This window comes from Lygodium microphyllum, chromosome 10 (genome assembly GCF_053477565.2).
Source record: "Lygodium microphyllum isolate KBCC chromosome 10, Lygodium_microphyllum_v1.1.10, whole genome shotgun sequence".
Lineage (NCBI taxonomy): Eukaryota > Viridiplantae > Streptophyta > Polypodiopsida > Schizaeales > Lygodiaceae > Lygodium > Lygodium microphyllum.
In genome coordinates this window covers 131,486,548-131,503,031 of record NC_141144.1, presented here as the reverse complement: position 1 = coordinate 131,503,031, position 16,484 = coordinate 131,486,548, and positions in this window count along the sequence as shown.

Genomic DNA, 16,484 nt, shown 5'->3' with positions numbered 1-16,484 from the left:
GATAAACTTAAGGAGTACAGATGTTTTTATGATAGACATGTGCAAGGTTTGGAAGTCAATGGATTTGCTCATTATAGTGATGTCATGGGAGCCACCAATACATCCAGGTCAACTTTGCTAGGCAGGTTCAACCTCATTGATGAGGAATTCAGAAAGAAAGAAACATGTTGCCCTTTCCACATGTACCAACACCAATGCCTTCTGATCCACAAGGACGTTGGATTTATTGTATATCTTTAGTACATGGAAAATTCTTCTCCAGATATAGACCAACAGAGACAGCTAGAGGATATTGCAAGTATGGATAAGGAGGTCTAAGAGAAGGAGGAGATGTTCCAAGAAGATGTTGAGAATCAACTTGTCCAAGGTTTTGATGTAGGTTTATTCAAGAGTGACAATATCACAATGGTGGAAGAAAAGGAGATCGAGCCAAGTGCACAGGTTGATGAAGAAGGTCCTCTTTCCTGTGTTCCAACATTTCCCACTTATCTTATCAACAAGAAGAGATATGTGTTGCTAAATGATATTCAACATCTTTTTGATCTTAGAGAAGATTATTGCTTAGCAATCCTTGCAGGTTGGGGCAAAAATGACATGAATTTTATAGGTTATGAACAAGAACCACTAGCAAGTCTTGATGTTGAGGGAGAGAATTTCCAAGATAGCTCTATAGCCTTACATACATGTATTAATCAGATCATAGAATACAATAAGGGGGGGCTACCTACAAAAGAAGAGTTCTTGCAGGTCCAGAAGAAACTTCATATTGATGATGTAGGGTAGGAAGAGAGATTGAAGTCTCCATCAAATGAGAAGCCCAAGAGTTCAATAAATCTTTATGATGATACTCTTCTTGAAGAAGACGAACACCCTAAGGTATGAAATATAATTCGAAGTTACCCATTGAGTTTATGTTAGACTTTATTATGCATTATAGATAAATATCTTATATCTTGTACTGTTGTGGCTTGTTCTATAGATTGAGATTGAAGATCTGGACAACTTTCTTGAAAGGGCCAAGGGCTCTAGGCCAATGAAGCTTGGAAAAAATCAAAGCCTTGGCCATTATATTGGAAACTTAAACAATCAAACAATTGTAATATATCATAGTAGATTGTCAAGCTCTCCAAGTCTACCAATGATGGCTTTGAGAGCTATCTCAAAGGTAATTGGATCTCAAGTTTTCAGCAGAGGTTTGGACAAGATCATTTTGGTAGAGAAGGAAGAAGCCATAAGAGTTTTTGGCTTCATGCCTGGATACAGTGGATCTAGAGCTGGATATTTTGGAGTTCTTGGCTCCTATTTGCTCTCTTATGTAGGAGATAGTAAGAATTTGAAGCTTCTTCCAGGCTATCGGAAACAAGAGTTTTTGAAATACAAATGTCTTATTGAGTGGGATGAAACAAAAGATTCCTCTAGAGGCCCTGTCGAGCTACCTGAAACCAAGGACTCCTCTGAAGGCCCTGTTGAGGTGCCTGAAACTAAGGACTCTTCTGCAATACAATCAGACTAGAAGATGCCAATGATTAAGGGTTTCTTGAAACCCATCTTTTCCCAACTCTTTGTTTGGTTTGTAACCATTCTGTAAATCTTTGCTTTGCGCAAGAATTTAAATATCTATCTTTTCTTCTTTGGGTAACAATTTGTATAGTCCTTGCTAAAGATGATGTATTGCTTGATGTGGTTGTATCTTTAAGCTTGAATTTATGCCAAATTTGTCGATAGAACCATTGAATGACCTCTAATAAACTGTTGGCTTTGTGTCTTCCACCTCCATGTCTTGTGTGTCTGAAATTGTACCTTTTATGCAGTTGCTGGATAGACTCCCTTTACATTTCAACTCGTCCTATTTGAAGCATCCAATCTTTCAGGGCTATATGCAGCAATTGATTGAGAGGTTCTTATTGGACTTCGCCTCTGAGGGATTGCCTTCCTTTGCACGCCTGCTCTCTAATGTGTAGCGCGTTGCTCGGCAATATGGGATCCATCATGCCTCTATTTGTCGGCGGCGTCGCCATGCAGCGGAGGACTTACTGGCTCCGGTACATTCGCTGCTGGTGGACACCCCAGATAATGAATTTCTGCTGTCATTGGCGATACGTTTGGCACATCCTATTCAAGTCTTTCAGTTGAAATCTTATCAGCAGGCCAAGCTGCACAACTTGACTGACACATTGCAAGATAGTGCCTGTCAGACTCACAAGTTCTTTCGTGCCTTGCATGCTTCTCTTGCTCGAGAAAATATGACTAGACTCCAAGATTCAGAAGGTCACATGATCACTGATTCGCAGACCGTTGTCAATATGTGCAGAAATTATTTTATGGATCTTCTTGGTTCTTCTCCGTCGCCTTCTAGCTAGGTTACGCATGCACGCTCGGTCTTCTATGATATGGTCCGCCAGCAGGTTCCACTTGATATGCAAGCTATTTTGGAGGTTGATATTTGCGAGGAGGAGGTTATGGATGTTTTGTTACACCTGCCTAAGGATAAAAGTCCGGGTTGGGATGGTCTCACCAATGAATTCTTTGAGAACTCGGCCACCCAGCTGGTGAAGCCATTGGCGGCTATGTTTCAGCAGGTTTGGGAAATAGGGGTCATGCCTTCCTCGTGGAAAGAAGGCCTTATCAAACTGCTTCCAAAGGTCCCTTCGTCGTCAATGCTGCAACACTGGAGACCAATTTCTTTGATGGGTTCGACGTATAAAATCTTCTCCAAAGTGCTGGCGAATCGGCTTCACAAGTATCTTCCAGCTATTGTGCATTCTCTCCAATATGGTTTCATCAAGGGCCGCAACATTCTGCATAATATCTTAAATGTGCAAATGGCTATTGACTATGCGAGGCACTCCAATCAGGAAGTGGTATTGATTCAATTGGATTTGGAAAAGGCTTTTGACTATTTAGATTGGTCTTTCATTGCAGAACTCATGTCTACTATGGGTTTTGGTACTCGGATGTCCCGATTGATTTACACCATTAGTGTTGCGGCTTCTTCTCGAGTTATGCTCAATGGTGGGGCTACAGAGCCATTTCTCCTTGCACGCTCGGTCAGACAGGGTTGCCCTTTGAGTCCTCTCTTCTTTGCCCCGGCGACTCATCCGCTTCTTTCAATGTTATCTTCAATGGCAGCTTCTGCTCAGCTGGCCGGATTGGCTCTTCCTTTGGGCTAGCACTTCATTAGCCAATCTTTGGCTGATGATAGCTTTATGATTTTGCGGCCGGACAAGGACAACATTCGCAAGGCATTAGATGTTTGGACGCTCTTTGGTCATGCTTCGGGTCTTTGCATCAATGCCTTTAAATCAGCCATACTAAGTTGCACGGAGTCTGATTTACAGTCATTGGGCTGGCAGGGCCAAGTTGTTTCCCGTGGCTCCATTGTCAGGCATCTTGGATACCCATTGGGGGTGGATGTTCGGCCAAAGGAATTACTGGACTGGATTTCACAAAAACTGGCAGCAAAGTTCATGTATTGGAAGTCGCAAGCATGGCCATTCCATGTCCGCCTCAAAGTGGCTCAGACAATTATGCTGCCAATGCTCACATATTTCTTGCCATTGCTACCGTGGACTCCTACTACTTTGAAGGCTCTCACTCGCCCCATTCGTTTCATGTTATGGAAGAAGGATTCATTGCAAGCAGGTATTTCGTGGATTTCATGGTCACATACATGTACCCCTAAACGCATGGGTTGCGGAGCTATTTTGGATCGGCTCCTGGAAAGTGGTGCTCCAAAAGGCGCATTGGCATCCAGTGAGGGACCGCTTGCATACTAATTCCTTTCAACTGGAATTGTTGGCAGTCTCGAGATTACTTTCATGGGAAGACAAACATGAGCTCAGAGCAAGATTTAACCGCATGGCCCATTTGGGTGCAACTTCAGTTGCAGATGCTACCCTTGCCACTCGCAATGTCTTCGCATCATTTTGTACTGCAAGGAGACTTTTCAGGATCCCGCGCGGATACCATGATATTTTTCCGTATACATCACAAAAACGGTATCAGAACCTTCATGTGACTTTCCTATGCAAAGAAATGTGCATTTCAAGCTTTCAGTCCACACATGCACATTGTACAAGCATTTCATGATCATGCCATCTTGTTGATTGTAACTGTCTGTTCTGGCGGATCTAGCCCACACTTCAAGGCATCAATCCTTTCTGTGTGCGAGTCTAACCCTGATATGCATGAGTTCTGGTCACAGGCGTTTCAAGCTTTCAGTCCACACATGCACATTGTACAAGCATTTCATGAGCATGCCATCTTGTTGATTGTAACTGTCTGTTCTGGCAAATCTAGCCCACACTTCAAGGCATCAATCCTTTCTGTGTGAGAGTCTAAACCTGATATGTGTGAGTTTTGGTCACAGGCGCCCATTCGGGCCATATAGTTGGAAGTGTGAACTATCTTTTCTCTAACCCACCCTATGGGTCCATCATAACCTGTGACCACTCATCACTGGCCAGCTCCAATGCACTTTTCTTTATATCTAATTAGTGTAAAGGAAACAAATTTAATGAATCATTATATAAACAAATTAATGAAAAAGGATACAAAATCTGTTTCTATAGAGTTGTGACAGTAGTAGTAGTAGTAGTCCATGCTTGCGAAGCTCTTGAAAAGCAATAGATAGATGTTTTCGATGCTCTTCTTTAGACCGTGAAAATATTAGAATGTCATCAAAGAAGACACCTGTGAACTTTGAGTGAGGTCTGAAAATTCTCTCCATCATTCCATCAAATGTGGCGGGTGCATTAGTCAAACTAAATGGCATGACTAAAAACTCATATAGTCCAAAATTTGTACGAAAAGCTGTCTTATGAAGATCTTCAGGAAAGTTCAACCCCCAAATTTATCTTAAGTCATGAGATTTGTTGGCTAGATAAAATGGCGTAGTAGGTACCTTCAATATTTGGTTGATATTTATGTTTTGTTGACTACATTAACTAAAAAAGGAGCACATTTTGTGTTTAGAGATTGTCAACATAAATCTTTTGAAGCATTAAAGAAAATGCTTGTGTTAGCACCTATTTTGCAACCTCCCAGATGGAATCTACATTTTCATGTTTTATGGATGCATGCCTCTGATGTTACTGTCGGTGCAATTTTAATGTAGGATGAGCTTCAGGGATGGTTTAGGCCCATATATTATACTAGTAGAAGGCTTCGCACTATAGAGAGGAATTATTCGGTTATTACTGAAAGGGAAGCTCTTGGCATAATGTTTGCAAAAATGTATGCATTATTTATTGGCTATTTTCATGTGGATCATTAGGCTTTGCTATGTTTGTTGAATAAGACACACTTAACTGGATACTTAGCTTGCTAGATGTTGTTTTTGGAAGAATTTAATTATTCAATAGTTCATACGCCTAGCAAAGAGTATGTCGTTTGCTGATTTTTTGAGTAGGTCAGATGGTTAGGAGCAACCAATTGGAATTGTTGATCAATCGCCAGATGTTGATTTATTTGAGGTTCAAGTGTAGGATCTTGATACTTATTATGATTAGATCCCAAAGTTTTTACTTTTAGGAAGCATGCAAGATACACTAAGTACTGATCAATGGAGGAAGCTAACTTTGTGGAGTAAATCCTTGCAGGTTATTTTTGGGAAGTTATATAAAAGAGACCTTGATGACATGTTGAGAAGATGTATTCAAGAAAAAGAATAGTGGGAAGTCTTGAAAAAAGCCCATGCATGCACACATTTTAGGAGGCTATTTCTTTGGAGAAATCATGGGTTGAAATTCTGCAAGTTGGTTTGTGGTGGCCTATCGTGTTGAAAGATACTTATCAATTTGCTAAGTCTTGCTTAGCATGTGCCAAGGAAGGGCACCCTCAACCTTGTGATTGCATGCAAGATCATCCAGTGCTTCCCTTGGAAACCTTTCGGAAGTGGGAGATCAATTTTGTAGGTGTGATCAAACCACTAGCAAGGTATACTCATAATAAGTACAATTTAGTCTATATATAGATTACTATATAAAGTGGGTGGAAGCAAAGGCCTGAAAGATAATGCAACTGGAAGTGTTGCTAGTTTTTTGTATTTTAACATAACGACTCATTTTGGATGTCCTATTGAACTTGCCATTGATTAGGGTGAGCATTTTCCAAATAAAATTATATCAGAATTGACAAGGAAGCATATGATATTCCACAACAAATCTACTCCTTATCCATAGGCCAATGGTTCGGCGGCATAGAACTCAAATAGGATATTGATGAGAATTTTGAAGAAGATTGTGGCTAAAAATAGGACAAATTGGGATCAAAAGCTTGATTCTGCTATGTGGGCCTTTTGTAATTGCATATAAGGTCACTTTAGGCACGATCCCATTTTGTTTAGTGTACGAGTTGGAGGCTGTGGTACCTATGGAATTTGTACTACCATCTTTGCATGTTGCAGAGAGTTCAATTTGTCTCTGAGAGAATCGATTAAGCCAGGACTAGAGGAGTTTTTTAGCTTGATGAAGATTAGATCAATTCATCTTACATGTTAGAGGTGGTGCAACATAGAAGACATGGCTGGGAAGACATGCGTGGGCAAATTGGCATATGAAAAAGGAAAATTTTGAGAAGAGTGATTGTGTGGTCGTTTATAATTCTAAGCTAGGTAAACATCCTGGTAAATGAAAGCTTCGCTAAGTTGGTCCCTATATGATCATGAAGGATGTGGGCAAGGGTACGTTTCTCTTGTAGGATTTTTAAAGATAATCCCATGTAGGTAGGATGGGGTTGACAGTCCGAGTCTTGAAACACCGCATGGCCAGACGATGACAGAATAACAGGCAAACCCTGCCTCTGTGAACCATCCTCATCCTCAGTTGTTAAATGAACAAAGGTCGCGTCTGTCGCTTCATCATTATCAATCTCCTGGAGCGATGACAGCAAGTCACCTTGCCATGTTTCCCCCGACGCTGAATGTTCCTCTTGGAGCATCCTTGTCGCCATGGCTATCTGAAGGTGAGTAAGACGAGCAAGCAGGGAAAAAGGTTCCTTTTCAGGGAAGATAGAGAAGAACGTTTCATTGGAGGGGATGGACCATACGCAGAGACACATACAATGACACCTCCTTTCACACGAAATGTTAAGGTCTCTTCACACTTATATGATCAACGCTTGGCATAGCCCGATGGATGGCTACCTCGTAGCCATTACTTGAACCCACGTATCCCTAAATGCAGTAACTAGAAAATGCAATAAACTAAGGCTAGCAACCACCTAAGCCCCACTTAGAGCCTCCACCTCGAGCTACTAAGAGTAGAGTCTAGATGATGTACTAGGAGTGCTCAGAGCCCTCCTATGCAGTTGCTTAGTCAATGCATCACATTAGTAACAAGGAAACTATATGAAAATGCAAAAAGTGAAAACACTACTTCACTCGACAGAATTTTGAACATTAACATCCATCGGAGACGAAATAGATTCTTGCTATTGATGATCTCCAAGCCCTTCTTCATAATCAACCTTTGCTAAAGTAGGCTCCCCATCACACATTTCATTGTCACTCTTCTCTGCCACATCCTTTGCCACCACATATCCCTACAAACAAACTCCAAAACATCATCATTTATTTGCATCCCATCATTTTCTTGAAGAAAGTCTTCAGGATTTTGTACTAGACCATCCTTCTCCTACATTATAGGACAAAAAAAAGAACTAGTCAGTTGTGTTTGCATTTTTGTAGTATTCACGTGGAAAACATTAGTGTCTTTCAGCTTTTTCTACAACTCCATCTTCAACTTAGCAACACTATGAGCTTACACTACATGTTGCAATTCATTCTTCAAAATTTCCATTTCATCTTACAATTGATCAATACGAGCATGATGATAATCATTTACTTTTAACAACTTTTTTGCATCTTCTGTCACACAAAGGAACCTTAAAGCACTTCATATGGCATATTCACCATCATCCCCAAACATGCTACAATAGTACTCCAAGTTTGTTTGCCAGCATTTAAGAGAAGCACACAATCCTCGATGATCGTATGATAACGCTCCTTCCACTTTACATCGAGATTATTCAACACTTGTTTCTCTAAGTGCTGCAAGGGTAACAATTATTTTTGTAACATTTGACATTGGACCATTAACCCAACATTTGTTTGAGAAAGAGCATCATACTCCTATGATGTCTTCAACCTTAACCCCTTAAACCAATGATGAAACAATTTGATAGATCTTCCCTTGCAACACTTACTTTTCCAACAAATCTGCTTTTCTTTGCCAATCATCTTTCTCCTTAGCATGATCTATGTTGGTCTCTTGTAAGTGTTAGATAGCTCAACCACTTCGGTAACTTCATGTTCATACCTCTATTTAAGATTTGCATAGATTTCCATATCAACAACAAATACTCTAGAAGGCAATTGTTGCACAAAATTTATCACTTCTAGTAGCTTTTATAGAGCATCGGATGTTTGTGTTGTGAGTGTTTGTGTAGCTAGGCCAAAAATAGAGGTAGTTGACTCTAAGAGTGTTGAAGCTCTTCAATAGAGCATCATCGAGCATTGTTGGACAAGGATGAGGCTAACAAGTTATGATTAGACAAAAACAAACATATAACTACATAAAAAAACTATTCCTAAGCTGACGAACAAGGTTGATGTTCTAGAAAATACTAACAAATCCTTGCAAGAAAAAGTATTTTGCTTAAAGGAAACTCCTATAAGATTTAGGGAGATAAAAATACCACAAAATATAAATAATTTGTGTAAATGGGTGAAAAAAAGAGACTAAATCTTACAAATAGATATGCCTCTAGCATATCAAGCATTAATATCCGAGAGAATGAGGGGAGAATCAAGCTTTTAAAAGAAACTACGAATAAAAATGATATTTTGAGGATTCTTCAATCACAAGAAAATGTAGATTTGAGAGGTCAAAATCTTAAAGAGTTAGTGAAAGACTTAAAAGGGAATGTAAAACCAAATGAAGTAGTAGAGACATGTGAGAATGTAGGTATCATCCATAGACGTTATTGTGCTCTCTCTAAAGTGTGGTTCAAAAGATGTCATGTGATAAGTGTGTTTCATTTTCTACAACCCCTTATAGCTTTAGTTGCTAGGACAACCATGAATAATAAGATTTTACATGTTTTTGGGGGGTATGTTCATATTAAAGGGTCTATGTCTTATGAAAGATAGAAAATAAAAGTTGTCTTTTATTTAACAATATTTGAATTGATCTGAAAAGAGTGTAAATTGCAATGATCCATATATATAAATTTAGTAACCAAGAATGTAGTATTATTTTAAAGTTTTTGCTAAAGTTGGATAAAGCACAAATTTGAAAAGGAAAGAAGATAAAAAGAGTTAGCATTTGTATTATGAACATGACATAACAACATAGTAATGACAGGGGACACAAATAATGTCCTAAGATTCAGTCCAAGATAGAGATCTAGTGGATTGGTGTAGTTCAAGTACCAATTGAAAATCATCAAACCTTAAACTGGTTATTCTCCCATACATGTATTCTTGACATTATTAAGTCTCAAAGTGGAGGAGAAACATTAACAGTTGATGGGGTTGGTAGTTTCAATGTGGAATGGCATATGAGTGTTGACTTAAAGACTATCAAATGTACGGTTGGAATATGTAATGGGGCTAATACAAAATTTCCTTGTATTTAATGCATGGAAAGTAGAGGGTCTAAATATTAGAGTAATTTGCAACTAACAAGAAGAGTCTTGACTAGAGAATTTGTAGACTTTCTATTTGGTAAGCTAGAGAGAGAACTCAATCCTTGCATTTTTAAAATAAAAAATCAAATGATATAAAGTAACTCTTGCTTTTTATACAATGCAACACATTCTTCTTATTCATGGGCCTTAGTTTATGGAAGAGCAAGGGTCCTAGTAACTTATGATATCCAAGGAATGGAAAGTTTGTACGAGTAGACATACATATTACTTTTGTAGCACAAGACATGATGGGAGGAGTTACAAAAAGTAATGCTCTTGAGGGGTTATTCAATTGGTTGTTTCAAGAAACATTCAGCCGTGTTGCCAAGATGGCAACCATATGAACAATAATTGCATTGGCTGCTGTTAAAGGTTGGAAATTGCAGCAGATGGATGTTAAGAATGAATTTCTCAATGGTGATTTAGCAAAGGATGTTCATATGGATCAATTTGAAGGATATGTACACCTTGATTTTTAGCATTATGTATGTAAGTTGAAAAAAACATTGTATGCATTGAAGCACGCTCCGAGAGCTTGGCATGAAAGGGTTAGTAATTACTTGTAGAGTTTGGGATTGATTCACTATTGGCAGGGCTGATCATAGTCTGTTTACGAAAAAGACAGACAAAGGTTTGTTGGTAGTACTGGTTATCTATGTTGATGATTTGATAATCATAGATGATGATGACTTAGGGATACAACATGTTATGCAGATGCTAAAATCTGAATTTGATATGAAAGACTTAGGTGAACTGAAGTATTTCTTGGATATTGAGGTGTTCAAGGCTGAAAATGGTTTATGGTTGATGCAAAAACACTATGCTATGGAAATGCTAAAGAATTATGGCATGGCTGAATGTAAACCACTGGATACACCTCTTGTTCAGAAAATCAAGTTGGACATTAGCACTGGAGCTAAAATTGATGATGTGATTATGTACAGGCAAATGGTTGGAAGTCTGATCTACTTGACCATCACGAGGCCTGACTTGAGTTATGTTGTTGGGCTCATAAGTCAGTTCATGTAGAAACCCAAAAAGCCACATTTGGATGCTGTTAGGCGGATTATGAGATATTTAAAGTCCACTGTAGATTATGGGCTATTTTATGTGAAAGATAAGCCCTTGGATACACGGATGTAGATTGGGTAGGATGCTCTTATGAAGGTAGATCTACAAGTGGTTATGCTTTTGGACTTGGAAGTGGGATGATCAGTTGGAGCAGCAAGAAGCAACCTACAGTTGCATTGTCTAGCATTGAGGTAGAGTATAGTGGTGCTACATTGGTAGCTTGTGAGATTGCATGGCTGCTCAAGCTTATGGTTGATTTGGACATACAGGTGGATGCTCCAGTGACCTTGTTATGCAACAATCTTAGTAGTGTACTACTAGCAACAAATCCAGTTTATCATGCCAAGACTAAACACTTTGAGCTCCATTACCATTTTATCAGAGAGATGGTTCTTGCAGGGAGAGTAAATCTTATGCATGTGAAGAGGTTGTATATATCTTTACCAAGCCTTTAGGTAAAGATAAGTTCATTCGATTCTGACAGCTACTCGGTGTACAGATTGTATCTTGAGCTTGAGGGGGAGTGTTGAGACTTCAAGTTCTTGTGTGTGACCGACAGTGTCCATCTATATCAGCAAGTGTGGGACATCAAATAAGTCGGTGACTTTAGGCTGTGTGTGAATGGTCTATAGACCTTACAGTGTTGTATTCACTTCAGTTATATGTGATATGGAATAATGAAAAAAATGAGATGGGAGCATACGACTCCTCTCTATTATCTCCAACCCTTCTCTCTCTCTCTCTCTCAATATTATAGTAATCTCATCAAGCCTTAGGAAGGGTTAATTAAAACCCTAAGCACTCTTAGGCTATCCCTAGCTCTTACACCTAGAGCTTTATGCATCCCATGTAGGGTAGGTTGTATTATGAATCACGACTATAACCACCACCATGTTAGGTGGTGTACTTATTCATACACAAAGGCCCTTAGCTACAGTTAGTCTCACCCACAAAGATATTCTAACATTTCCACTGAAGAAAAATATTAAATCAATATGAAAAAAAGTATTAGATAAGTGTTCTCGATGAAAAAATGTGAATTATTGTGTAATGAAGCAAATTAGCTGCATTACTTCACTTACCTTTACTAAAATAAAACCATGTGAATACCTTAGCCAAGATGGTACTAGGGTTTACTATAAAAAGGCAAGAAGAGCTAATGTACCAAGCATTATTCTTATTGTATCTTGATTTCAGCTTCAATGGCTACAATGTGCTATGGTATAATGGATATGGCATGGATTGGGATGAAGCATTTCACGTTATTTCATATTATTTTCTAGTTTAGTTCATTAGTTTTTTTTGTTGATTTTCATGGTAGATTAGGCCTTCTTTACATTGGTATCAGAGCATTAGTTTAGATCCTGTCAGAAGTCATTTCCATGCATTAGATTTTGTTGTAGTGACTAGGGAGTGAAGACCACAGTTTAAATTTAGTCACAGGAGTTAGTTCCTTCATAACCATGGTTAGACATGGAGATTTGTCACAAATTGTGACCAAGATGGAGGTTCTTGGCATGAACCAGTGGATAATGGTGGGCTCTGGCTATTTTGGTAGGTCGCGACAAAAATTGTAACCAAAATTTAGGGCAAGGTGGACAAAATGAAGGCTACACTCTTTAATGGAGACCAAATTGAGTTACTTTTTTGAAAGATAGGGTTTTTTCTCTTTCTTCAAGCTTTCTTTCATGGATTCCATGGATAAACCCTGCTCCTACGTTGATTCTATGGATTCTATCATGTAAAGGCATTCCATAACAAGCTTTTTCACCAACTAAGCTTGCCTACAAGCACCATTTATGGTGGTTTTTCTTGAACTGTGTTGCTTGCTCTGCAGAGCTTTCAAAGGCATTAGACCAACACAAGAACTGGTGTCCATAGGGAGGCAGCTTTAAACATTGATGAAGGACAGGAAAGCCTTGGCCATCTTGCACCTTTCCATGTTGTTCAAATTGGGACTTCATATCCTCCATAGCCTTCTTTACATTTCAGGCATCTCAAACACAAAGGCTATCATGGATTAGTATCATGATCTCTCTTTCTTCTTTGTTGTTGGTTGGGACGTCAAATACTCATTCACTCTCATCAAATCAAGAGGCAACTGATCATTGCAATGCCGGTTCTTGCTAGCAACTTTCGTCCTAGCACTGCACGTAGGAGAGATAGACATCGACAAGTTCATGTCGGCCCTTTTTTGCAGTCACACATCTTCCTCGTTGCTTAGAGCCACTATTGTTTTTCCTCAATCTACAAAAATTTTGACCCTCAGGAGCAAACAAATTGTTTCACTACCGGATGTAATGGCAAAATACGATGAAGAGGTTGTATAACTAGATAGATCGCAAGATTTTCCTATACAATGTCACATTCAGGCAGTACATGTTGTTCTATGTTGACATTAGAGCCTGAATTAGCCTTCTAAAAGGATTGATAAAATTTATGCAGTCGATACCAACACTCTCCAAGTATAGAATTGCTTCATTCATAAGCTGGATAGATTTTTGAATTGGATGGATAGTAGGTAGGCCTGTAAATTGTGAGAGGTTCACCTTCATAAAGAGTGGAATAGGAACATTTTCAGGATGTTCTATTTGGCATGTACCTATAGAAGTTGGAACATCATCTTCACAAGGAAAAAACTAGGGGAAAGCTGTTTTGCTCCAGTTCTTAAAGCATTGACTGTTTCTTTTATTGCTTTGGCACCCTCCAACAAAATTATCTAATCATATGAATCAACCAGAGGGATGAGCTGTATATCCTTAGTGTGGAACAAGAATGTTAATTTAGCAAATCCTCTAATCAATCTATTTCAGAAGGATCAATGATGTTCTCATCTGTGAGCATCTCCTGTGATCTAAGAAAGAAGTCTTGAGGGCATATGGATAGCATAGGCTCTCTTTACATTGGGGATTTTGGCTACAATCAACAAATCTTGGTTCAATGGATACCTACGAAGCTTGAAGTAGAAGAGCAGTAGGGTTGAAATCCAACATGGAGCAAGCTTTTAATAAAGAATATTGGTCAATTTGAGGCTAAATTGAGGCCATTCTATCAAAGAGTTCTTCATCAACAATATTCTTCAACCCCAAGTACAAGAGGTATTTTCAAACATCTTTTAATCTCTCTTGAATATCCTATTGTTGAGCTTACTTAATTGATGAAATAGAGGTTAAATTGATAAGAAATTTATCCATATTCCTAAATGTATTACATGATCTTTCCCTAGAGCTTTCATAGATGGTAACTCGATGGTAATGATTACCAAACCACTCTGATTTCATTGCCATAACCATACTTTAGCTTCCAAATTTCTCATCTATTTCTCCCTAACCTTGACATTGCCTTGTTTGATTGTTGTCTCAAATGTCATGAGAAAATTTGTGCCCAGTGGTAAGTGAAGAAAAAAAAAATTGTAATGCAATGAGTCACTGCTGAAGGTATTTCCTACTTACTCCCATTTCAATTTCTAGCCCATTTCACTCAATTCCTACATGTCATGAAATGGATACCTATTTTCTTTCAATCCATGCATTTCATGTTGTTTTATTAGCCTAGTATTGATCTGCCATGTCAATTACCACGAGGAAAAGTGGATGTCAGGAAAGTTAGTAGGACAATAGTGAGGTGACTCTCCCCTACTAACGAGGACCTTGAAGGGAAGCACAAACCAACTTGAGAGGGAAATTTACAAACCCCTCAAGTCATGGATCCCACACATTTTTCAATTAGGTGCAGGTATTGACATAAAGAGTGATGTACTTTGCCTATAGCATGATGTGCTGAGAGAAATGACTCCATGATGTATTGACAAATGTATGGGTAGTATGATATGTGGGCAAATGTATGACAACATGAAACACTTGGCAAATATGGGCAGAGATATGCAGAGCAACATGTATGCTTATTGATGCATTGAAGTACTTTAGTTCAACATTGAAGAATGCAACCGTGAATGCAAATAGGAATTCATGTTGGATTACTTGCTTATAGTCATAGCGGGATTAGTCAACTTGTTGTGGGTATTTGCAGAGATTATTCTCAATACTTGCAGGGTGTAGGGAATCATAGGCAGCCATTGAAAATTGCTTACAGAAATTTTTGTACTGAACCAATTTCAACGTTGATAGCTCATTGGAAAGGAGACATTTTTAGTTTCAAATAGAGCTAGTAAGTTCATCATTTGGATCACTGAAGCTCAAGATATGTGAGTTTTATTGGTGCTGTATATTCAGGACAGATCATCACCTATGGCTTAAAATAAGAAGAAGGATCCCATTATGGATACTATCAATGAAGGTTTAAGGGATTACCAGTAGCTTCACAATAAGCTATTTACCATGTGAAACATGATAATGAGGAGGCGAAAATGAGTTCAACTCGTGATGCAACCAACAATCAAGTGAATGGGGCTGACAGAACTCATGTATCTGCATATTCTAATAAATTTCAACAACTATCCAATGATATAAGGGATATGAATTCAAGCATTGACAAACTTGTGGCTCTCTTAAGTGAGAAAATATTACCTATAGCAGTCCCATGTGTTCTAAGCCCTCCCATTATTGAGGAGCAGCCAAGGATCACAACACTTAAGGCGGTGGGACACTATGAGGTTGGAGAGCCTTCTAGAGCTCAACCATCTCAATTTCACCCTTGTTATCAGCCAAAGGCTTATAGAAGCTCTCATGGTCAAGACCCACAAGAGAGGATCCATACTAACTCTAAGCATGATGAAGACACACATGGGCATGATCCTTTCTACAAATCTTTCTATGTTTAGCCATCAACTATCCCAAAACCTATCCATGAAGAGAAGTTTGAAGAACAAAAATCATATCATGGTCAAGCAAGTGGGGGCAATATTTCTCATAGTAGCATGTCAACAATAATCCTGCTTACAATCAACATTCTTAGCAAAGTCCTCATTCTAATCAGTTTTGGCCTCATCAAATTAGTGGGCAGCACAACCACAACTAAATGCCACAACAAATATTCAGTCTCCTATGTATGGACAACATCAAGGAGTATATGGACAACCACATGTCATGGGTAATTCATTCTCTCTGCCACAAGGACAATATAATCAGCCACATGGATTTGGAAACCCTCATGGACAGCAACAACCATATGCTCATGGAACATGGAGCAATGATACTCAAAGGCAAAATTCATTTGGTGCAAATACTCATGGTTAGCAACATTATAATGACCAACCTCATCACTTTGAGAGGGAATATAAGGAGAAGATTACCATTTCTAATTTCAAGGACGATAATCCATCCCCAACTAAATTAGATGAATGGTTTGAAAGACTTGTTATGTATTTCTCTTTGTATCCTAAACCAGAAAATGCTAAGGTCAAGTTTGCATCCCTACACTTGGAAGGATATGCACACACTTGGTGGAGATACATGTCAAGGATTGGTCATGAGTTCTTGACATGGGAAGCATTAAAGAGAGTAATGATCTCAGTATTTGTTTCTCGAATCGAAAAAGAGAGGCTGGAAAAGAAGTGGTATGCTCTTGAACAAAGAGGATTATCAGTTAGAGACTATCCTAACCAGTTCCTTAACCTCTCTATGTGTGTGGATAGGGTACCCGACAATGCCAAGTCGAATAAATACATATTTGGGCTTGAATCTTCTCTATCTTTGGAAGTAGGAGCCATGAAACCTTCTTCCTTACAAGTAGCTATACAATTGGCTGAAAGTTATAGTCAAAAG